Here is a 22,145-nt window from a genome sequence, read left to right as displayed (position 1 = left end):
AGCCTCTCAAAGTGTTTTAAATTCAGTTAATAAACCACTTATTCCCTGGAGACAGCTCCTGTCATGGCACAACCCACTTCAGGAAAAGTTGTACCAGGCAGCCTGTGAGAACATTTTCAATAGAAATGAGTGGACCAGGGACAAATTTTATTCCTACTCAATGGCTGTGTTTTCTTTGGCAGAAGCTAGACCAAGTTTCACATCACAGTTGAAAGGAGACGTGCATAGAAACTGAGTCATCTGGTTCCACACTCGCTCCAGTGATGTTTGAGCACCAGCATAGATCAGCATGCCAGGAAGCAGCCCACCGGACCAACCCGTGATCATGGCTCTGGACATTGTTTTCCGTGCTTTTCTCAGGCTGGTTTCTGCCTGTCCCAACCCTGGCCATGGCTGACAAGGGGCCCGGGGGCACTGGAGCAGAGAGACCTGCTGGTCCTTGGGGTTTCTTGCAAGGCAGGACTCTACATCCTCCCTTGGGGACTAATTGATCTGTCAGTAAAATGTAAACTTCTGACTCCATGGGTCTGTGAATCAGCTGCCTCTAAAGGGAAATATCCCAGGAGTGATGAAAACTTGAAGATCGAGGATTGGATATAAGCTCAGAGGTGAAGGAGGGAAATTCCTCGGGTCAACTTTAGCAGACTGATCCACGGGGTCTGCCAAGAGACAGGAGCTCGAGGGTTAAACCCAAGCACTCGGGAGTCAGATGTATGAATCTGAATCTCAGCCTCTTGGCTTGCTGTGTAATCTCAGGCGAGTGACTTTTCTGTTCTGTAAATCAGGCTGATAGCAGGGGAACCTCTCTCACAGGGCCGCTACAAAGATTGCATGAGATCTTGCTCAACAAATATTAGCTGTTGGCTCCAGAGTTTAATACCTCTGATCACTACAAGCTTTGAAGGCAAGATAAAATAACTGCAACATGTGAGTACCAGGAGGCCTTGGTGAAAAGCAAGCCTGCCGGGAGATAATGCCTGGCTGGGTCAGGATTCTTGGTGCTTATTGACCACTGGGCACTTCAGAGCAGAACTCATCAAAGCCTCTGTATTGGGACAAGGGCTAGGGTGGAGGGGAGGATTGGGAAGGGAGAGGGGAGACTGTCCTTCTTTCTACTAAAAGTTACTGGCAAGAGAATGGGAATTAACCAGGCCTGGAAAAGTAATTTAGGTATTAGAACTTTGAACTCTTTTTTTAAAAACAAAAGACAAAAACAGCTTTATTGGGATGTAACTGACAAATAAAAATTGTGTATATTTAAGGTGTACAACTTGATGTTTTGATATATGTACACATTACGACATGATCACTACCATCAAGCTAATTCACATATCCATCACCTCATACGGTCACTATTTTCTTCTTTGTGTGTGTGAGAGATGAGAACACTTAAGATCTATCCACAGCCGGATGTGGTGGCTCATGTCTATAATCCCAGCACTTTGGGAGGCTGAGGCAGGCGAATCACGAGGTCAAGAGATTGAGACCATCCTGGCCAACATGGTGAAACCCCATCTCTACTAAAAATACAAAAATTAGCTTGGCCTGGTGGCGCGTGCCTGTAGTCCTAGCTACTCGGAAGGCTGAGCCAGGAGAATCGCTTGAACCGGGGAGGCGGAGGTTGCAGTGAGCTGAGATTGCACCACTGCACTCCAGCCTGATGACAGAGTGAGACTCCATCTCAAAAAAAAAAATTATCCTCTTAGCAAATTTCCAGTATATAATACAGAATTGTTAACTATAGTCCCACGCTGTACATTAGATCTCCACAACTTATTCATATTGCATAACTGAAACTTTGTACCCTTTGACCAACATGTCCCCATTTTCCCTCCCCTGAGCCACTGGCAACAGCAATTCTACTCTCTGCTTCTATGAGTTCAACTTTTTTAGATTTCACATATAAGTGACATTATACAGTATTTGTTTTTCTGTATCTGGCTTATTTCACTTAACATAATGTCCTCCAGGTTCATCCATGTTGCCGAAAATGTCGGGATTTGTTAAGGCTGAATAATATTGCATTGTATGTATATACCACATTTTAAAAATCCATTTATCCATTGAGGTACATTTGAATGGTCTACCCTCCTAACCAAGGCCAACCCTTTAGCCCAACCAAGCTCTTGGAAAATGCCCAAAGTTGCTGCAAAGCCCCTGGCTAAATCCTTCTCATCCTGAGACTCCGCTTCAGCATTACCTCCCCAGGGAGCCTGGGCTGGGTTTGATCCCCAAGTCAACCCATACGGCACTTTGCATTGTTAAAAGAAATACTTCAGCCAAATTAAATTTAAAGGAGTTTAATTGAGCAATGAACAATCAGGCAGCCCCCAAATCACAGCAGATTCAGAGATACTCCAGCGCAGCCACATGGTGGAAGGAAATTTATGGACAGAAAGAGGAAAGTGACGTACAGAAAATGGAACATTTTCATATTGTTCAGTGAGTGTCAGGGGCCCCAAAGAATCACGATTCCACAGCATAATCACAGCTAACATGTATTTGGTGCTTTCTATGTACCAGGAATGGCGTAAGTGTTGTCTAGTGAATTCACTCAACAACTCTGTGAAATAGTTTCCCTTCTCACTTGGTTTTTAGTTAAAAAAAAAAAAAAATTTGTAGAGATGGGGTCTCACTATGTTGCCCAGCCTGGTCTCAAATTCCTGGGCTCAAGTGATCCTCCTGCCTTGGACTCCCCCAAAGTGTTGGGATGACAGATGTGAGCCACCATGCCCAGACCCCTTCCCACTTTTGCATCTCTAAGCTGCCACCTTGCTGACCCACACACAGCTGTGGGTGAAATCCAATGGGCTCAGCAGCCATGAGCTAATAGCACTGCTCCTCCTGCGTAGAGAAAGATTTATTGTTTCGAACCTTTGACTTAGCTTAGAAAACAAAATCAGTAGGCCCCACTCTTCCATGTTTTTAAGGTATGGTCTCCCAGGTGGATCCTGAGACAGCTTTCATCTCTAGGGTTAATTAGGGTTAATTAAGGTCTGGCCATTGCTCATGCGAAGATAGAAGACTAAAACACGCAAATCTAATGCCCCATCTTTGGCTTCCTTGGGAACAGGGGGAGGCTGGGGCGGGATGGAATGGAAAACACAGAGAAGCAAATAGCCCACCCAAGAAAGTGTGAGCCCTCCTGCCTTCACTACCTCTGGCCACCAAAAGAGACCAGACAAAGGGGCTAGGGGAAGGAAAGAATTGGGTGGGGGTAAAAGTGGGGGTCTTAGTAAACTCTAAACTCTTAGAAATAAATGTAGAGTTCAGATTCCACCTGGGCTTCCAATGTCCTTCTCAGAGGCAGTCAGGGACCACCAACCAGGGAGCACATATGAGGGCTCAGCTTGGTTCTAGAACCTTTGTAAACTCATGCTTGCTATTTTGATGATCACTTACCTGATTTTCCAGAGGAAAACTAACCCAGGGAAGCAGGGAGGAGAGGCCCATGAGCCTGTGTTGGAGGAAGAGGAGGGGAGGTCAGCACTCCACCTTCAGCCATGTCCTAGACAGAGAGGGGAGTGACAGCTTTCTCAAAGAGAGGAAACTGGGCAGATCCCTGGGGACTTGATCAAGGATGCAAGGCAGGGGAGCACAGGGGGGCTATGGGCTGAGAAGGGCCTGGAGGGTGGCAGTGGCTGGGCCTAGAGGTGGGCTCCGTAATGACACAGGGCTGGGGCAATGGAAGCGCCTAGCTCAGGACATGGTGGATGTGAGTGTATATCCGTCCACCCCTAGCTAGCAATTCACTAGCTGTGTGACCTTCCTCTATCTCCACTGATTGTTTCCAAGCCTGAGTTTCCTCACCTGTGAAACGGAGATAATCCAGCAATTGTGACGAGAAATGTGAGAAAATGCATGTCTGCAGCTATTACAGGGTCTGACCTGGAGTAAAAGCTCCATGAATGCTGGCTGTCCTGTGGCCTCCCCCACACGTCCCCCCTGCTGGAAGGCTTTCCTCACCATCTCCCTCATAAACAAAGCCAAGGTCAAGGCTGCAGACTATGGTGAGAGCAGGGAGAGCTTGTGGGAAGTTCACTGCCCCGCCATGCCCCTGAATGGTGAGCCTCTTTCTTTGGTGTGGGCTAACATCTGTGGACTCAGAGACCCAGAAAGTGCGAGACACGCCAAGGCTCGGCCCCTGGGCGTCTGTTTCCTGAGCAGCCTGGGACACAAGTTGCCCTGGTGAGATGACCCACAGTCAGCACCCTAGGCCTTGGCATTATGCGGGCAGCTGGTATGAGCCCTGCCTCATCCTGCACAGAATTTGCCAGCTTCACAGCATTCCTGCCAGCCCAGCCTGCTCCCAGACCCAGCCAAGTTTCACTCAGGCAGCCTGCATTCCCATTTTGTGCACCTTGTCCTGCCCAGAGGCACCGGCTGCTGAGGGAAGCATGAGGTCCTTGGAAAGGAGCTGCCCCAGCAGGCCGGTGTGCTGGGAGCCCTCAGCCTCTTCTATACTCCCGCCACCCCCAGCCCTGCATCCTGCCCCAAGCTGGCTGCCTGCCAGCTTCTCGGTCTCATTTACTTATTGCTGTTTGTTTGTTTTGGAGGCTTCTGGGAAGCAAGGCTCCACCTGAGGAATCTTTGGCTGAGGGGACTTGTGACACCTGAGACTTTGAACTTTCAAGAAAACATAAGGCTCCACTGGCCACTTCCTCGGGTGTGGGGACAAATGTCACTGCAGTGCCGTGGGCTTGCACCAGGCCCCTCCTCCTCTCCAAAGCAGCTAAGGCAGAGCTCATGGACGGGGACCTGCCTGAAGCAGCCGCCATCTGGGGGTCGATGGCTGCCTGGTCTCTTGCTCTATCTGGAAAAAGAAACCATAAGCATTTCATATTTATCTTATAATTCATTTGGATTTGTTTTCATATAAAAGTAACGTCTAAGGGAGGATTAGTCAAGTAAATTGTGCACATGTTCTTGTGATGACCTATTAGCAGATGCCACAAATTTACCCTAGTTTGAGAAACAAAGGTGAGAAGTATCTTTTGTAGGCCAGGTGCGGTGGCTCACACCTGTAATCCTAGCACTTTGGAAGGCCGAGGTGGGTGGATTACCTGAGGTTGGGAGTTCAAGACCAGCCTGGCCAACATGGTGAAACTCCGTCTTTACTAAAAAAAAAAAAAAATTAACTGGATGTGGTGGCACTCGCCTGTAGTCCCAGTTACTCGGGAGGCTGAGGCAGGGGAATTGCTTGAACCCAGGAGGCAGAGGTTACAGTGAGCTGAGATTGTGCCACTGCACTCCAGCGAGATTCTGACTCAAAAAAAAGGAGTATCTTTTGGAAAACCTCTGTTCAATAATTGACTTTTAAATGCACAAAAAATTGGAAATACACCAATTTTTACTTTTTTTTTTTTTTTTTTTTTTTAGAGACAAGGTCTTGTTCTGTTGCCCAGGCTGGAGTGCAGTGACAAGATCATAGCTCACTTTGGCCTCAAACTTCTGGCCTCAAGCAATCTTTCCACCTCAGCCTTCCAAACCCCTAGGATTACAGGCATGAGCCACCCAGCCCAGACCTCAATTTTTAAAAATTGTAAAATGAACTTTTAAAATCCCTATTAAGGCTGGGCATGGTGGCTGACTCACGTCTGTAATCCCAGCACTTTGGAAGGCCGAGACAGGTAGATAAGGGGTTTGAGACCAGCATGGGCAACATGGTAAAACCCCATCTCTACAAAAAATAAAAACAAAACAAAACAAAAACACAACAATTAGCCCAGCATAGTGGCATGTGCCTGTAGTCCCAGCTACTTGAGAGGCTGAGGTGGGAGGTTTAATTAAACCTGGGAGGTCGAGGCTGCAGTGAGCCAAGATCATGCCACTGCACTCCAGCCTGGGCAATGAGGCAAGACCCTGTCTCAAAGAAAAAAAAATCCCTATTAAATTTGGTAGAATCATAATTTAAGCAGGTTTATTTTAGTGAGTTTGGAAAGAATAAAGAAAAAGAACTAAGTTGCTCCCTCACACAGAGATAACCCTTTTGGTGTACATTTTGGTATATTTAAGATATCATACAATATATACTTCTTTGGTCCTAGTTAGCACTCTTATCTAAGTATTTCTTCCCAATCAATCAATTAGTGTTCAGCAAGATTTTTTATTTTTATTTTTTGAGATAGAGTATCGTTCTGTCTCCCATTCTGGAGTGCAGTGGTGCAGTCTCGGCTCACTGCAACTTCACCTCCTAGGCTGAAGCAATTCTCATGCCTCAGCCTACTGAGTAGCTGGGACTACGGGCATGTGCCACCATACCCAGCTAATTTTTGTATTTTTAGTAGAGATGGGGGTTTCACCATGTTGCCCAGGCTGCTCTCAAACTCCTGGCCTCAAATGATTCATCTGCCTCGGCCTCCCAAAGTGCTGGAATTATAGGCATGAGCCACCGTGCCCGGCTGGTAAGATTATTTTTTATTTTTAGTGGCAGCATAGTCCACTGTGTGGACAAACAAAAGTTTTGTTTGTTTTTTGAGACAGAATCTCACTCTGTCACCCAGGCTGGCGTGCACTGGCATGATCTCAGCTCATGCAACCTCTGTGATTCTCCTGCCTCAGCCTCCTGAGTAGCTGGTATTACAGGTGCCCACCACCATGCCCAGCTAATTTTTGTGTTTTCAGTGGAGACGGGGTTTCACCAGGTTGGCCAGGCTGGTCTTGAACTCTTGACCTCAAGCGATCTGTCCGCCTCAGCCTCCCAAAGTGCTGGGATCACAGGCATGAGCCATTGTGCACAGCCTAAAAATTTTTTAACCGTTCATTTTTTGACATTTAAGTTGTTCCTATTTTTTGCTGTTATAAAAAACATTCAATAGCCACTTTTGCACAAACATCTTTGCACATTTATCTGAGCACATACTTAGGATAAACTTCATAAAATTGGAATTGCTGGGTCAAAAGATAAGGACATTTTAAGGTTGTTGGTACACCCTGCCTTGGCTGGTTTCTTCCTTTGCTTCTATGAAAACCATTGCCACCTTGAGATCAGGGACGTATTTGCCTAAATTTTCAGTAGTGCTATGATTTTGTCATTAGATGTTTAGATTATAATTCATCTGGACTAATCATAACGCTAATAATAATATGAGGTAATACTTATTGGGTGGGGACTATGAGCTGGACATTGGGCTAAGAAATTCTTATGCATAATCTTACTTCACCCCTACTATTATGATCAGGGAACTATTTCTATTCCATCTTACATAGGAAGAAACTAAGATTGTGAGTTTAACTTGGGATGAGGCAGGGATCTAGCTTTATTTTTATGTTCCTTTCTTTCTTTCTTCCTTCCTTCCTTCCTTCCTTTCTTCCTTACCTTCTTTCCTTCTTTTGTTTCCTTCTTTCCTTCTTTCTTCCTTTCTTCCTTCCTTTCTGTTTCTTTCTTTCTTTCTCTCTCTCTGTTTCTTTCTTTCCTTTCTTTTCTTTTTTAAAGATAGGGTCTCACTCTGTCACCTAGGTTGGAGTGCAGTGGCGAGATCTCAGCTCACTGCAGTCTTGACCTCCCTGGGCTCAAGTGATCCTCAGCCTCCCAAGTACCTGCAACCACAGGCACGCGCCCCCCATGCCCGGCTAGCTTTTCTTGTGTGTGTGTATGTGTGTTTGTGTGTGTTTGTGTGCGTGTATTTTGTAGAGATGGGATTTTGCCATGTTGCCCAGGCTAGTAGCTTTGTTTTTCCATATTATTCCAACATCATTTATTAAACAATGAATCTTTCCATCACTGATTTGAATATCCCATTCAGCATACACTACCAATTTCTTTTTATACATAGGATCTGTTCCTGGGCCTTCTCTTCTTTTCCACTGAGCTGCCTGTCCTTTTTCCATTTCACACTCTTTTTTTGTTTTTTGTTTACCACTGAAGCTTTAAAATGTATTTTACTGTCTGGGAATGCAGAACCACCCTGTTCTTTTTCTCCCAGAAATTTTATGATTCTATTCATACATAAATTTATTTCCAAGTGAATTCATGTTGTCACATTAAAAGTAAACCTTAGATATTTTTATTAGAATTGCATAAGACATATGCATTTGGGCAAATGGCATTTGACAGTGTTGAGTTCTCGGTGTGGTGTGTTTTGCCTTTTATTTAATGTCCCTCGGTGTCATTCAGCAGATTTTTTGTTATGAGTTTTGCACAGTTCCTGTATACTTCATTCCTTGGCTTTGCTATTGTAAGTGGGAACTTTTTGCATTATATTTTCTGACCAGTTCACCCTAGTGTATAGAAGAGCTATGAAATGGGTACTAGTGTTTCTCGTTTACAGATGAAGGAGTAGAAATTAAGGGCACAGTGCCAGGTGAGACTCTAGTTGAGGACAGGGCTATTCAGAGGTGCGGCCATGTCTGAACCTGCCTCAGTCATAACCACCCTCTTGGAAGGAAGCTGCCCGTGCTCTCCAAAGACAGTGTCTGGTCAGACCCAGCTCTCCTGGCTTGGTGTCTGCTGCCTGGACAGTTCCAGATTCAAGGGCAGCCAAACATTTCTGGGCAGCAAGCTCCCTGGCCTGATCAAGCTCTGGGCCATGGCTGTGCCCCGCAAACCCCAGAACCCAATAAAAGGAGTCCCCATTAGGTGGGCATGGCTGCAGGTGACTGTTGCACAGTAGGACTTTGGACCACTTATTTGAAAGCTGCTGTTCTTACTGTTCAGCATCAGAGAGAATCTGATGAACTCTATGGACTCTCAGACAAATGCCCCAAATGCTGCTGACACTTTCAGAGGATGTATGGACAACCCCAAAACACACCCAAGGATCTTGGGTTAAATTAATTTTCCTGTGTTAAAACAATGGCCCAGACAGGGATTCCTCCAGGTGGGAGGTGCCCAGGGATGGGGGTCACGTTCAGAGGACAGAAGTCCTTGTGTCTGTGTGACCTTGGATGGGTCACTTCCCTCTCTGAATCATTATTTTCTCCATGAGAACAATATCTACCCAGTCTAGTTATGGTGTTGTCTGGGAATCGTCTGGTATCCTGTCTTGTGACAGTGCTTTGAAAACTGCAGTTAAGTAACACAAAGGTAAGAAATGACTCATGCCAGGAAAGGGAATAGCATGAGGCCCAGCTCTGATATGCAAAGGCCTCTGAGATTCTTAGAGAATATTATTGGCTCTCACACCACCAGCTGCTCCCAGTGAACTTGGCCTTCGCCCCCAGGAATGGCTGATAAAGGCCTTCACTGCTTTCCACTTCTGAGCTGATGGGACTGTTTTAGCTGACCCAGCTAAAACCATGATTAAGTGGCTGGATATTGGAAAAGAAGTGTCGGGGCTCATGGTTCACAGATACGTTTCTGGGTTGTTATAAAAATTAATAATTAGGCTGGGTGCGGTGGCTCACTCCTGTAATCCCAGCACTTTGGGAGGCCGAAGCAGGAGGACCACTTGAGGTCAGGAGTTCAAGACTAGCCAGGCCAACATGGCGAAACCCTGCCTCTACTAATAATACAAAAATTAGCCGGATGTGGTGGCTCATGCCTGTAATCTCAGCTGCTCAGGAGGCTGAGACAGGAGAATCGCTTGAACCTGGGAGGTGGAGGTTGCAGTGAGCTGAGATTGTGCCACTGCACTCCAGCCTGGGTGACAGAGTGAAAATGTGTCTCAAAAAACAAAATTAATAATTAATCCTCTCCTGCATGCTGGAGGGGAACTGCCAGCAGCCTCCGAGTTATGGAGAGCACTCCTGGCCACCAGGCTCCCAGTGAGTCCTGGCTCTGTGTGAGCCCAGGCCAGCCCTCCTCTCTACTCCCCTCCACTGGGTCCCCATGGTAAAATAAGGGGCTGCACTTGATGAAAGTGAATTTGCAACTGAAAAAATACGTAATAATAAAGCCAGATCCCTTCTAAGAGACTTTAAAGGTCTTCCAACTTGTCTTCTTCCTGCTCCCAGTAGATTATGTCCCCTGTCCTCATGCCCCAGCGTGAACTTCAGGCCCTGGACACATCAGCTTGCACACACATGTGTGTTTGTGTGGGGGTGGGTGGGTGTGCATGTGTGTCCTTGGGGGAAGCTGGGGGAAAGGGGCAAAAGAGAACCCTCACTGGGAACCTTTTTCTAAATACAAATGGCTGCCCCCTTCTCCCTGGGAAATATCTGAATGGGGTGAGGGATATACTGCTTTGGTCTTCCGACCATCCAGATCCCCATCTCCAGACTCTCCAGCCAGAGGGCAGGGCAGTAGGGGGACTGGCAGGACTATTTTGAACACCTGGTTCTCAGAACCACCTCCCTGCAGTGCTCCTGTTCAGAGGTCAGAGGTGTGCAGCGTCCTTCATCCTCTCCTTGGAGAGCAAGCCTGATGAGGCAGGGAATATCTTTCTGACTCCCCGGTTCCTGGCTCCGTGGCAGGCATGCAACAGAAGCTCTCGGACAAATAAATGGGACCTTCCCCCATACTTTGCCTAAACCTTCTTATGTCCCTTCTCTGCTCCCTCTTTACCAATGTGGGTATCTCCTCTTCTCCCAACTTCTGCTCAAATTGTAGCTTCTGGGGATGCCTCCAGCTGAACCCCCAGGCCTCCCCAGGTCTGTGGCCCCAGCCCTGTGTCCCTGCATCTTTGCTGATCCCAGCCAGAAGCTGCCAGGTATGCATTTTCATCAACAGCAGTGAGGACTATTTATTAATTTATTTATTTTTGAGACAGAGTCTTGCTCTGTCACTCAGGCTGGAGTGCAATGGCGTGAACTCAGCTCACTGCAACCTCTGCCTCCCAGGCTCAAGAGATTCTTGTGCCTCAGCCTCCCGAGTAGCTGGGATTACAGGCGTGTGCCACCACGCCCGGCTAATTTTTGTGTTTTTAGTAAAGACAGGGTTTCACCATGTTGGCCAGGCTGGTCTTGAATTCCAGGCCTCAAGTGATTCATCCTCCTTGGCCTCCCAAAGTGCTGGGATTACAAGTGTGAGCCACCATGCCCAGCCAGTAAGGACTATTCGTTAAGCAGCATTATAGATCACCTTTGTATGTCTGCTAAAAAAAAAAAAAAAAAAAAAAAAAGGGCACCCTCTCTACCCAGATGAGCAAAGGTATTTTTTCTGATACCTGTAACAAATCTAATATTGCCACAATTGCTACATGATTAGTGAGAGAAGCATTTGATAGGCTAATCAATTGATTGGTCTGGGGTAAATATTCAGTGAATCCAAAGTTCAACTCTAATGAGCCACTTCACTTCTGGGCCCTCTTGGTAATGTGGTACCAGGAACTCTGGAAGTCCTCATGGCATTGCTCAAGGGAGTGGTGGGATGGGTCCCCAGCTGCTCCTTGCACAGCTCTCTGCTCTAGGTGACTGTCTGGTCCATGAGCTGGGCTGGCCCAGTCTGTCTCTGGCAATCCTGGGGACATCTGCTATTGACATCCTTGGTGAGTGTAACCTCCAGCTTACACAACCCATTGGACACCTCCTCTGCTCTCAAAAACTCTGCTGACCCCCAAAGTATGGTTGTGACTCCCATTAAGCCCAAGACCCACGTAGACCCTATGCCCCCAGCCAGATCCTCATTGGAAACCCCCATGGGAACGTGCAAGAAAGTGGATCTCTTCCAGTTCCTCCCACATTACGTGGCATCAGGGGCTTTGGGAATGCCAAACCAAATACTCCCCTGTCCTCAGCAGAGCACCCTCCCCTTTCCCAACACCCCCCCACCGCCACCACCAGGCTAACGAAGTTCTAAATGGGGGTCAGGGCACAAAATACTCTGTGTTTGCCTTTTCTCTCAATCTATTCAACTGCTCACCCCACCCAACTCCCACCAATCCAGTCCTCTACCCTGGGACTTTAGCCTGCAGTAGGAAGATCAGCCCACGAGTGTGACCACCCAGGTCCCCAACCTCAGCCCATCTTTTTCCCAGTTTCCTGGGCCTGGAGGGGAGCTCTAATCCCTTTCAGTTTTAGCCTTGATATCCTTAACATCTTTGCCACTAGACAGTGGGCCACGGACGAGCTGCATCAGTATCCCCAGAGCTTATTAGAAATGTAGACTCTCAAGCCCCACCATGGACCTGCGGAACCAGGGCTTGTATGTTAACAAGGTGCCCAGGTGATTCACATGCACATTAAAGTCAGAGAAGCGGTGCTGGCTTGCAGCACATCCTGGCGGCGTGTTCTCCTTAGCTTATGTCAGACTCCGGGATCTGGTCCGCCAGACCTGGTTCTTAATATGTTAGTGGAACTCAGCAAATTGAGGAAACCCTTCTCTCTCTTGTCAAAGTTTGACTTCTAGATGCTGCAGACTCAACTATCTTGCCTCCATGCCTTGGATGTCACTGGCTGCATAAGGACTTTTTCTTTCTCTTGACATTCTTGCTGTAAGAATCCCAGCCCTCCTCAGGGCATTCTTCTTGAAAATGGCACTGGGGAAAGAGGCAAATATACAGAATGGAGAAAGAGAGAAACACATGAACATACTTGAAAACTACTCTCCCAGCTACAATAGCTTTTGCTGACTTGAGCTTCAGGTGATGCCAGCAGGCTACATGGAGGGTAGAGGTGAGAAGGGGTGGCACACACTTCACAGATGTCACAGAGGAGGACGCTCCTTCTACCACACTGTCCCTTGTCTAAGGACGCAAAGGAGAAAAGCCTTGCCTTAGCATCCAGAGTGGTTCAATATTACCTGAGCAAGTGAACTGCCTTTATTTTACAGGCCTCTGGGGCATAACTATCCATTTGCCCTTTTTTGTTTTGGCCACTAGGAAGCTTAGAGACAGATTTGTGGTCCAACAACGGTAAGTGTATGATCATGTCTAATTCTCATGCTGGACTGATCCCTGGCTTCACCCTAGCTTGTCTTCTTCCTCCTTACTTTTAATATATGCATTTTATTATAACCATGTATTCATATAAGCCACTTTAAATCTCTCCTGAAGCCAAGTGAAATAACTTTATAAGTAGGTACTGTTCTAGGTCCGTGACTATGGCGTATTCCCTCTTGATCTTTGCGATTGTTACCATCCCTATTGCACAGATGAGGACACTGAAGCGCAGAGAGGTGAAACAAGCAAGCCAGGCTCAGGGCAATGGTGAGTGTCCAAGCCAGGGTATCTCAGCTCTCTGTGTTCAGAGTTTGGGCCTCAGAAGGGACCACCTGGATCCTGTCTTGGCAGCAGGCAGGCCAACACGGTGCTGAGAGGGAGCTGAGGGGAGGTGTGGGTCAGATTTCTGGCAAGCCCTGAGGCTGTCAGTGAACCGCTGTGGGGTCCCCCCAGCATGTGCTTTGGGGCCACACCCTAATGGGGGTCTTCTTTATGTTATGACCACTCCTGCAGTTAATCAACCACAAGGTTGTTGTTGTTGTTGTTGTTGTTTTTTGAGACAGAGTTTCAGTCTGTTGGTCAAGCTGGAGTGCAGTGGCACAATCTTGGCTCACTGCAACCTCCATCTCCCAGGTTCAAGTGACTCTCCTGCCTCAGCCTCCCGAGTAGCTGGGATTACAGGCATGCACCACCACACCTGGCTAATTTTTGTATTTTTAGTAGACACGGCGTTTCACCATGTTGGCCAGGCTGGTCTTGAACTCCTGGCCTCAAGTGATCCACCCGCCTCGGCCTCCCAAAGTGCTGGGATTACAGGCATGAGCCCCTGAGCCTGGCCTTAAGCACGAGATTCTTAAGGATAGCACTGGGACCAGTGATTCTGTGACTGGAGCTGATGAACTGCTTTGTGGGAATAAGTAAGGGCTTCAAAGATGTGCGCCCATCTCGGCTGCCAGGCCCTGAGTTCTTGAGGTGGGAGCTGACTCTCCACCTTTCTGGCTGATCTAGGCAGGCTAGTTCCCTGAAGACTCAAGGTAAACTGCCTTCTAGAGTAAACTTGGGATGAAGGTAAATGATGACACAGGGCAGCTGTCTGAAAAAGAAAGGTTTATTTATCTAAACCAACAAGAAAGGATTCTTTTTAATTGGAAAAACAATTAAAGAATAGTGCATGTATTCATATCCTATTTTTCCCAGTGTGTTTTTTTTTTGTTGTTGTTGTTGTTTTTGAGATGAGGTCTCACTGTCGCCAGGCTGGAATGCAGTGGCGCAATCATAGCTCATTGCAGCCTCCACCTCCCAGGCTCAGGCAATCCTTCCACTTCAGCCTCCTGAGTAGCTGGCACCACAGGCACACACCACCACGCCCAGCTAATTTTTTGCATTTTTAGGTTTCACCAGTTGCCTAAGCTGGTCTCGAACTTCTGAGCTCAAGTGATCTGCCCACCTCAGCCTCCCATAGTGCTGGGATTACAGGTGTGAGCCATTACACCCAGCCTACGTGTGTTTTAAATACACATACTCAGATGGATCCACTCAGACACACACACAGACCCCCATACACAGAGACACTCTATCCCCATCCCGCAACACACACACACACACACACACACACACACACACACACAGTCTGGAAAGGACCACCAAACACCAAAGTGTTAATAGCTACTTCCGAAAGCAGAGATAGAAACTAGGCTAATGGGTGAGGAATGTTTACCTTTTAATTTTCACTATATATACTTTCCATATCGTTAGAACTTTTTACAACGATGTTGTCACTTCATGATTTAACTGTTTTGTTTTGTTTTGTTTTTTAATAGAGTGAATCATCTGTGAACACTTCCTGTGAATGTGTGACTATGATTATGGAACACTCTGTTGCATCAAGATGGCCAGAGATTGTCTCAGAGTCCGGGCAGTGGGAGGAGGGGGGATTTGTTTCCTGGCTGGGTGGTCGTAGGGCATCAAGGGATGAGCAGCTTTGGTTGTCTGGGATTTCAGCAGCTTGAGGGGAGCTGTAGGGCCCCAGAGCTGTCGCTGTGGCTGTGGTGTCAGAAATGTAAGCAAGGTGCCTCCATGGAAGTTAGCGAGGGAGCCCCTCTGAATGCAGGGTGGAATGCAACCTTTCGCATGGAGGAGGCCCTCAGCAGCTGACCTCTGTCTTCCCTGTGTAGAGGGAGGGAAGCTGAGGCTGGGGCTGAGCGAGGGGTAAAGTAAGCCACGTGTTTCATCAGCTAGCCAGCAGCAAGCACAGCCCTCTGGGAGGGCTGGTTCTATCCTCCTCCTTGGTGTGAAATCCATCAATCTAATAGGGATCCTTATTTTCCCAGCCACCAAGTCACAATGAGCAATAATCTCTTCTTGTTGGTGCATATAAATTTGCTTCATTCTTTTTTAAACAGCTGCCTTGTGTCGCCTTTTGCATTCAGCCCAAGTCCAGCCTAGGAGGACAGCCTTAAGTCACTGAGGGAACTAGCTTGCCTAACTGAAAGGGCTTTGCCCTGGAAGGAGAAGGGTCTTCTGGAAACATAAAACGTTTCAGGGGAGGGCAGTCCTGAATGAGATGGCTCTAGGGGGTGGGGGACACTGGACCGCCTGAAGGTACTGGGCATCTGGCCTGGGCTTTTGAGGAAATGCAAAGCCATGCTATAGATGATGCTGAGCAAAGGCGGGAGAGCGACGTGGGGGTCCTACCGGGGTCACTTGAAAACCCCTTCTCCGGCCTCCCCCACGCTAACCCATCTCTCCTGGCACGCAAGTCTGGAAAGGCCACTGGCCCTAACCATGCTGGCTCTGCGTCCACCTTCCTCTTCAATTCAAATGGCTTGGATAAAGCCGTGGGTTATGACGCTTAACCCATCACTGTGGGAAACTGGATGACTTGGGGAACAAGGCCAACCTTTTGCTGTCTTGCGGAGGCAGGCAGTGGAGGGTTATTGCTAAAAGCCTGAGCTCCGGAGCTGTGATCTCTGAGTCTCAGTTTCCCCGTGTAAAATGTGATTCGAATGATACCTACTTCACAGGGGTATTGTAGGGATTGAAGGAAATAATGGGGAGAAGGCATTTATCCAATGCCCGGCATAGACTCTCGCAGTAACTCCCAATTGCTCAGGCTAGTCGGGGAGGGTGGGACTGCGGCTCTAGCAGAGCCATGGCGCCACCTTGCGGTTCTGTCGGCCAGGACAGTCGGTTAATCAGATTCAAATCCAGTGACCCTTTTTCAAGCGCCTGTGAGTAGGCCTGTGCTGGGTTGAACTCATTATTATTTAAACATGTAAACTGTGTAATGGTAAGTACAGTGCTAGTGTCTAGCAGAACATCTTGGAAAGATCTTACAGTGTGATGCTGGAGAAACATCGTTTGGAAGGAACCCGCTCTCCACGCCCCCATCAAAGGGACCCCCTTCTAAGCTACCATGACTGTTCAAATACCCCAGACGTTCCCAGCTTCAGCGACTAACTGGAAACAAGGTTTTGTTAGCTTAAGAGCAAGGAGAGGGGATTCATGATCAGATTTAAAATGTCTCCTCAGTTTCCAAGTCCTGCCATATTGCTTCTCCCAGTTTCACTCAAACCCCCGCTCCCCTCCCCAGCCCCCTAGCCCACCACTGGTCTGCTGTCTTTCCTCTCCCCGGACCGCTCAGGTCTCCCATTCCCTTTGCTTTTCCCCTCCACCCCCACCTCCACTGTAACCTGCTATGGTTAGTCTCCTCCTCTTCCTGCTGCACCCCTCATCACCACCTCTTCTGAAATTGCAAGCCCCCACTCCTGCTCCTCTTTCCCACTTTGCTCTGCTCCTTAACGCTTATTGCTGACATGCCCTGTGGCTGATTAGTTGCTGACCGTCACGCCCCATTTGAAGGGGGCAGTGAGGGCAGGGATTTCAATGTTTCTTCATGGCTGTATCTTCAGCACCTTAAACAGTGCCTGGCTCATAGTGGGTGCTCAATAACTGCTTGTTGGTTGAATTAAGCCATGAATGAAAATAAAGGTGAAATCTGGGATGGGGAAAATTAGAGAAGTTGTCCAGCATGCCTCAGGTTTCAAAGTGAGAAGAAAACGTATTATTTTCTAAGGTAGAAAGGAGTTTCCTAGAGAAACTGGTGGTTTCACAGCCGAGTAACCTGCACAGCCATACAGGACCCCACATGTAGAAAAACCTGGTATTAGGAAGGGCCTGGCACCTGGAGTCTAGTGCTCTGAGGTTGAAGTCTTGAAATTCTTAATACTTGTATCTTTATATTTATTTATTTATTTATTTATTTTTGAGGCAGAGTCTCACTCTGTCAACCAGGCTGGGGTGCAGTGGTGTGATCTTGGCTCACTGCAACCTCCACCTTCCAGGTTCAAGAGATTCTCCTTCCTCAGCCTCCTGAGTAGCTGAGATTACAGGCGTCCACCACCACGCCCAGCTAATTTGTTTTATATTTTTAGTAGAGACAGGGTTTCACCATGTTGGCCAGGCTGGTCTCAAACTCCTGACCTCAGGTGATCCACCCCACCTCGGCCTCCCAAAATGCTGGGATTACAAGCACGAGCCACCACGCCTGGCTACTAATTGTGTCTTTGAATTTGCCTTTTGTAAGTGGAGTCCAGTGGGACAATGGGAGCCTGCGTGGTGGCTCAGGGCCTCTCCTCATGCATGATCCCACCTCCCATCAGCCCCATAGACTCCCAGGATGATTCTCAGACCCCTCCCTACCCTCTAGTGCACTGGGCCCCACCCAACCTCCCCTTCCCATGACCAGAAGGGGCCTGGGCACAGGCAAGGGAAGGGTCAGCATTGAGTATCTAGGCTCCAATGCATCCCCAGGCAGGTCATGGCAGCGGCTGTTCTGAAGCCATTTCCCCTCTCCTCCATGGCAGCCCCATGGCATGTCTGGTGGCCATGTCTTGACAAGGGCCATCGAGGTACCCTGATCCAAGTATAAAGTCCCAGCTTGGAGGTTTAAAGATCCTTGGAGGTGGCCAAACTGCCATGGGCTGGGGCCGTTGGCCTGTGCAAAAGGAAGATGCCAGGCTCTGCTCCTCCTGGCCTGGCATTGCATAGGTCTGGTGACTGGAGGAAAGGGGAACTGAGCAGGTGTCAGAGTCAGGGGTTCCCAGATGCCTGAGGGTCTGGTGTGTCTGTCTCCTCTGGTCAACTTGAGGCACCCTCAGAGAAGAGTCACAAAATATGAATTGTGAAATTCATTCCCTATCTCAGCTGAATGCTCTGCTATTTGCATTTAAAATCTGCATTGCACGATATAAATGGTAAAATTCAAGCAAATCATTTAAATTTTTAATTTTTCTTTACTTAGAATATTAAATAGCAAATAACATCACAATAAGCAGAGAAAGAGAGAGAGAGAAACCTTGGAACAAGGGAAAAGCATTGTAGGTACCTTTCAGGGTGCTTGTTTCCTGCTTTTCGAACAAGAGTTCCACATTACCATTTTGCACTGGGTCTTGCAAATTTTATAGCTGGCCAGGAGTTATACTCAACATTCATGTCAAGGTGATTCTGTTAGGATTAAAGGTCTGGTAATCAGTTTCTGATTGTGTTTGGATAGTATCATTTGTACTTGATGGAACTATGCTGCCAGCTGTGCGATAATCCTACCTATATAAAGGAGCTATTTCCTCTCATTTATTATTAACCCTTTAAAACTTGGTCTTATTTCATTAAGCTAAAAGGACTAGCATTGCCAGGAAAATCTCACAAAGGAAAAGGCACAGCATAGACTGCTAATTTATACTAAAAGTCAGATATATACATATTTAAATATCCATCAAAATCCAAAATAACTCTCCTTCAAGGCTGAGATATGTCCCAACAAGTTTGAGCTTAGATCAGGTTTCTCAAAAGTGGCACTATTGACATTGGGAGCCGATCATAGTCCCAGGAGATACAATGTTTAATGCCATAATCCCGAATGTCATAATCCTGAAGTCCCAAAAGGTCAAAATCCGTAAAGTCTAAAACCTGAAAATCATAATCCTGAAAGAGCAGAATTCCAAAAATGTAATTCTGGAAAATATAATTTAAAAATTCTTTAAAAGATATTTATTTACTTTTTTTTACATTTACATGTATTTACATTTTTAAAGGGAATTTATTTGAGAAACATATGAAAACACAGAACACTTCATAGGTCACTTTATGCAATAAAATAGGCAATAATAACATACATTTTTGTGCAAGCATAAACATTCATATATACTAATGAAAGTTGCATAATTAGATCAGTAATGAACAGACAAGCCATATTCATAAAGAAATAGGTCATAAAGGGGCTGGGCGCAATGGCTCATACCTGTAATCCCAGCCAAGGTGGGAGGATTGCTTGAGCCCATGAGTTCAAGACCATCCTGGGCAAAACAGTGAGACTCCATCACAGGAGGCTGAAGTGGGAGGATTACTTGAGCCTACAAGGCCAAGGCTACATTGAGCTGTGATCACACCACTGCATTCCAGCCTGGGCAACAAAGTGAGACTCTATCTCAAAAAAAAAAAAAAAAAAAAAAAACGAAAGAAAAAAAAGAAATAGGTCAAGAAGGGAAATGTAAATGCATATCCCCATGGTTGGTAAATGTGTGCACCCAGTTTTATGCCTTTGGTCATCTGAAATACCATAACAACCTAAGATTCTTTTGATGAGATCTATCAAAAACAGGATGGGTCACTACTGCATATGCAGCCACCTAAAGAGCCAAGATGTTCAAACATTTTACCTTTCACAAATGCAGATGTACAAAAAGGACACCTCTTCACTTACTGAGGATGCTTCAATGTTTTTATGTACAGGAACAATGCTTACACACAGTCAATGCTGTGACAATGTACTTTCATGGAGTCAAATTTGCAAAAAAACAGAACTTTCTAAGTCTCTACACAAATTATGCCTCCAGTATCAGAAATGATTTGAAGATGAATTATATAGCATAGCAAATTGTAAAAAAGAATGCCGACAATTTTAAATAGTGAAAAAAAAAATAAGACAGAAAAAAAAACAAGATAATTTGACATACGAAAAAGTGTATTACAGGAATGGATTATGGGCAATTGCATGGAGATAGTCCATAAGAGCTGGCCAACCTCCACAATCATTAACTATATTTTAAAGTCTTGCATCATGAGGAATAGCTGCTTTTTCTCTTTTAGGGCATGGCTCTACTTGGAGAATATGTTCACATTCATTTTCTACATGGTGCTGTTCTTCCTGGCATTCTTCTATGATTCCATATACACTGACATGAGCATTCCCTACTAAATTTCCCTATTTTCTGTGTCATGCTTCTATGTTGTTTTGGGTACTCAGAAATCTGTTCTGCATGCACTCATTAGGCCACAAATTTGACAGAAACAATACTGGTGATCAAACAGCAACACCATTGTGTATTTTCTTATCCTACCATGTACATATTTATTTTCAAAACAGTCAGTAACTTTGCTGGCGTCTTCAGGCAAATGTGGCTTTAATTCATTAAAAGTTTCTAGAATGTCATCAGCTGGAAGGAATTCCAAGGCAGGCGAATGACACATTTTTTCCCCATCTCTTAATACATACTGTACACAAGGAAACACTCTTCCCCCACCCCCCACCCACCCGTCCTTTAAGAGACAGGGTCTCTCTTTGTCTCCCAGGCTGGAGTACAGTGGCTTGATCACAGCTCACTGCAGCCTCCACCTCCCGGGCTCAGACAATCCTCCTGCCTCAGCCTCCCAAGTAGCTGGGACCACAGGCACACACCACACCTGGCTAACTTTTAAAAAAATTATTTCTAGAGACAGTGTCTCACTACATTGCCCAGGCTGTTATGAAATTTCTAAGTTCAAGCGATCCTCCCTCCTTGGCCACCACGCCCAGCTGGAAAGTGCATTTTTAAACTGAAGTTTTTTGTTTTGTTTTCAAGGTTACACAGTAATTTATTGAGAGCCTCCTCTCCCTGCCCTTGCAGTCTCTAGGTCACTTTTTCCGCTTGTAGATTTTGCACGCCAGCCCCAGAAAGATGGCTGGGAGCAGCGGCATTGCATACTGTTCAATGAGACCCATAATGTGGCTGTAACTGTCATCCTCATACTGCAAGAACACGGCCAGCAGATCTAGCTCCTCATATAGTGCCTTCTCCTGGACCACCTTCTTGGCCTCCTTCTGCCCATAATTCTCCTTCAGGATCTGGTACTGTTTTGGAGTGGCCCATTGCAGACACTGAACCACCAGCCAGCTGCATTTGTTGTCCTAGATGGCAGTGCCAACTCTGTCAGTCACAGTGGAGTCCCCAAAGAGGTCAAAGTGATCATCCTGAATCTTAAAGAACTCTCCCATCTCCAGCAGGATCTTCTTGGCATTGGTGTGTGCCTTCTCACCATCAATGCCTGCCATATGCATGGCTGCAGCTATAGGAAGGTAGAAAGAGTAGAAAACTGTCTTGTACTTGACAATTTGTACTTCTTTTCCTTGAATCTGCCAAGATCCACATTGCCCTGGGGGCTGTGATGGGGTCCAGCGTCTGCCCAATCTCAGTCTGATAGGAACTCTGCAGGAAGAGCTCCATCAGGTTCAGGTAATAGGGCTGCTCCCAACAACAGAGCTTCAGCAGGCAATAGATACATGCTTCCAGAAGCATAGCATCGACGGCATCCAAACCCACGCCCGGCTTCTGATACCAGCAGATCTGTCCCCAGTGGGTGAGGGATGAATCCGTGATGTCATCTACCACGAGGAAGAAAGCTTGCAGCAGTTCCACACACCAACCCACCATCAGGGCCCACTGGAAACTATCAGCATCCTGTTTCCTTGGCTCCACCAGCTCCTGGAATGCTAAGCACCATCAAACCCCGGTGATAACTTGCCTCCGATGGCATTGTACTCCAGGACCTCCTTGAGCTGGGCGATAGCATCTCCTGTCTCTGGGTGCCCCATCTCATCCTCAGTCAGCACCCTAACAATCCGGGAGAAGTGCTGAATGAAATCCTGTTTTTCTTGGGCATAAGCATCTAATTTTTGGTCTCCATTCATTCTGAGGGAGGAGCAAAGGGCTCTATTCCTTGATGCGGGTTCCTGCTTCTAAACTGAAGTTTTTGTCATTGCTGTATCTCATGGCCTATCTACTCATCTAATTTTCTATCAAATGCATTGGGCTGAATGGAAAAAAAACAAACTTTATTGGTAACACTTTGAAATTCACTTTTAGAAGCTTTGATCACACCTAATTCCAAATCTGTTGTTATGGTTTGGGGATTCAATCGAAAGCTATTTTCTTCTGCAAAGTGCAGCAAATCTTCAAATAATTGTTTAAATGACTAGATAAGTTCTAGAATCTTCAGAACCAACAGGGGCATGAATCATGTATAGTTGATAAAAACCAGTGGGGATAGTTTTGAAAGTGCCGTCCACTAGCC

General features: G+C 46.6%; 1 pseudogene; it reads right to left on the bottom strand.

Moving 5' to 3' along the window:
* Positions 1-20,709: 20,709 nt before the first annotated feature.
* LOC101143169 (farnesyl pyrophosphate synthase-like) lies at positions 20,710-21,780 on the bottom strand (annotated as a pseudogene).
* Between the last annotated feature and the right edge of the window lie 365 nt (positions 21,781-22,145).

This window comes from Gorilla gorilla, chromosome 1 (assembly GCF_029281585.2).
Source record: "Gorilla gorilla gorilla isolate KB3781 chromosome 1, NHGRI_mGorGor1-v2.1_pri, whole genome shotgun sequence".
Classification (NCBI taxonomy): domain Eukaryota; kingdom Metazoa; phylum Chordata; class Mammalia; order Primates; family Hominidae; genus Gorilla; species Gorilla gorilla.
Note: the sequence above shows the minus strand (reverse complement) of the source record. Positions and strands in the feature narration are given on the sequence as shown.